This window comes from Pinus tabuliformis, chromosome 6 (assembly GCF_031772625.1).
Source record: "Pinus tabuliformis cultivar Carrire ecotype Pingquan chromosome 6, CPIR1, whole genome shotgun sequence".
In the NCBI taxonomy this organism is placed as follows: Eukaryota; Viridiplantae; Streptophyta; class Pinopsida; order Pinales; family Pinaceae; genus Pinus; species Pinus tabuliformis.
The window spans coordinates 1,127,578,245-1,127,581,301 of record NC_142292.1 but is presented as its reverse complement, the minus strand read 5'-3'; positions in this window follow the sequence as shown (position 1 = coordinate 1,127,581,301).

The following is a 3,057-nucleotide window of genomic DNA, read 5'->3' as shown; positions in this document are numbered from 1 at the left end:
ATCCTTGGTACCAACATGGTTTCTTTATTTATCTAAAGGTCCCTTTAGTAGGAACATGACTTTTGACATCTTGTAATGTATCATGAAACCAAAGAGGTCCCTTCCTAGCAAGGGGATCAGATGGAGGAGGATATAAGGGTTCCATAAGCTCTATGGGATCATCATTAACATTTTTCTCTGGTTTGGGAACAAGAGGGCCATCAAGTAAGTCCATATCATCATCCTTCTTATTAATAGGAGGAGGAGGAAGGTCCCTTTCTCTTCCAAGGGCATCATCTTCATCAAAGGTTACATCCATACTAAACTTGATTTTCCTTTCACCAAGAACATATATTCTAAAAGATTTAGAATTGTCACAATACCAAACTAATGTGCCTTTCTTTCTGGTGGATTCTATCTTGTCCCTCTTGTCTTTTGGCACATGAAAGTATACAGGGAAACTAAATATCCTTAGATGTCTAATATCAAACTTTAAACCAGTGAACACCTCTTCGAGAGTTTTATTATCCAGATCTTGATGAGGTACCCTATTTTGAATATAGACCAATGTATTTTTAGCTTCTCCCCAAAGGAACTTCAAAAAAATTTGATCATGTAACATGGCTCGAGAAACTGCCATGATATACCTATTCTTTCTTTCAACCACATCATTCAACTTAGGATTGTATAGTACAAAGTCTCTTTCTTGATTCCATCCTCCTTGTAAAAGTCAACAAATTAATTTGAGGTATATTCTCCATTATTATCGAACCTAAAAACTTTAATTCTCTTCCCTTTTTGATTCTCTATCAGTGCCTTGAAGTCCTTGAACATATCAAATGCCTCATATTTATGATTCAAATAAAATATTCATGTTTTCCTGGAGAAGTCATCAATAAATATTATTTACTAAATATGGCCACCAAGAGAGTGCACTGGCATGGGTCCACATAAGTCATAATGGATGTGATCCAAAATATTTTGCTTATAGATGTGTTAAATAATTACATGCATAAATTGTAACTTAACATAGAAAACTTAATGTACACATGAGAGAAGAGGAGAAACACATAAAGCATGAAAGAAGACAACAAGACTTGGTAACGGAGTTCGTCCGACTTGGACTACGTCTCCAGGCCCTACTTGATCAATGGGGAGGCATTCATTCATTAAGTGGCATGAGAAAGAAGAGTACAAGCATCAGTTAAAAAAAGGATTTTTATACCTCCATACTGAAAAATGGCTGAAAAATGTAGAACTCTGATGAAAAATGGACAGTGCCATTGCGTTCATGGTGTCGAGAAGTGTTGAAACCATATAAAATTTATCAAATTCTGACAAAGTGAAAATTCGGCCCTCCTGCAAAATTCTGGCTCGAACTGTGTGCACACCTCGTCTGCCTGGGTGCACTGACAAACTGAATTTAATTATAATATGGGTGGCATAATTTTCAATGAAACTATTGTAGGGTAGTTGGTGGAAAGTCTGGTTAATATGGAGGAGGTTGGGTGGTTAAACCTTGCCTCCTCAATTTTACATAAAAAAAATTCTTTCTTTCTTTTTTTTATATTTTACAAACAATAAAATTTTAAAAATGAAGGTTCGGTTGGGTCAGGCTCGCCTTGGGCGGCCTGCCCAATGTACCCATCTCCCTGATGCATTTCATTAAGGTTGGCGCTTGTTTTCTTGGGGCACATGTTGAGATTGGGTTAGTGCCCCAAGGGCCGGACCACTCGAATCTGCTCCGTAACTTTCATGGGTTCCATTGTGGTGGTTCCATGGGAGGGGGCCAGGGGTCATGGCCCGCCCCTCCACCAAATTTATAATGTGTGGTTATGAGGGTTGGAGGGTGGCAGGGTTGGTGACCCCCACCCCCTTTTTTTAATATATTTTTCTTTTGTTATGATAACAAAATGGGCCATTTTTAAAAATTATGTTTTAAAGCCGAAGGAGTCTTTTTAACTAGGCCACGATTTCGCCCAGAATCTAGCTGGAGTTGGTCAGATTCTATCTGCCGGAAAAGTGAAAATTGTGTCCTCATTAAACCTACTCAGTCATCAAAAGTCAACCCAACTTTGACTTCCTCTATCTCCTTCATCCGGAATTGGATTGGAGTGTCGTTCACACTATTGGAATCAGGGCAACGAACACTTCCATCTGATGTCAAGTTCATTGCCTTTTTGCCACTTTGAATTTTGAGCTTTTTCCATGCCACTGTGTCTAGAGATCCACCTAGATAAATCCTCCCCATTGAGGAGCTTTTGGACCACCAAAATATTTATTAGTAAATTGGAAAGTGAGGGAATTTTTCCCTCACTCTTTCTTTTTCCATCCATTTTGCCTTGATAGGGTGCATCCCCTTGAAACCAACTTGAAGGTATTCCACATCTCCTCATCATGAAGTCTTGGTTCTTCTGTCAAGGATGATGTCTTTAGGTAACTCATCGAGATACTCTGGTGCAAAGTCATCAACTGTAGGAACTGTGCCCACCTCCTCAGTGTCCATAATCAATGGTGGCTCATATAGCTTTAAGTTCTCCACATTCACTATGAATTACATTTTCATATATATCGGAAAATCAAGATGGAAGGCATTGTTTCTAATATTCTCCAAAATGGTGAATGGACCATACTAGATTGGTCAACTTCTTCCCTTCTCCCTTCATCATGTCCTTGTTGATATGGAACCACACTTTATTGCCCACTTGAAATTGATGGTCGGCTTGGTGTTTGTCATGTCGAGCCTTGTACCGGGCTTGACTTTTCTCCAACTTCCCCTGTACTGCTTGGTGAATCAAATGGATCAGCTGAATGAACTGCTGTGCTTTGTCCCTATCATCACATCCACTGGAGTCATCATCCCTTCCAAAGACCATATCAAAAGGGTCTTTTGGCAGGTAGCCAAAACATGTCTCAAATGATGAACGATGCATAGATGAGTGCACTGCTTGGTTGTAGGAATGTTGCGCATATGGAAGATGCTCAACCCACAACTTAGGATGTTTCCCACAATAGCCTCGCTACAAGTATACCACAATGCGATTGACAACCTCTGTATGTTCGTCTATCTGTGGATGG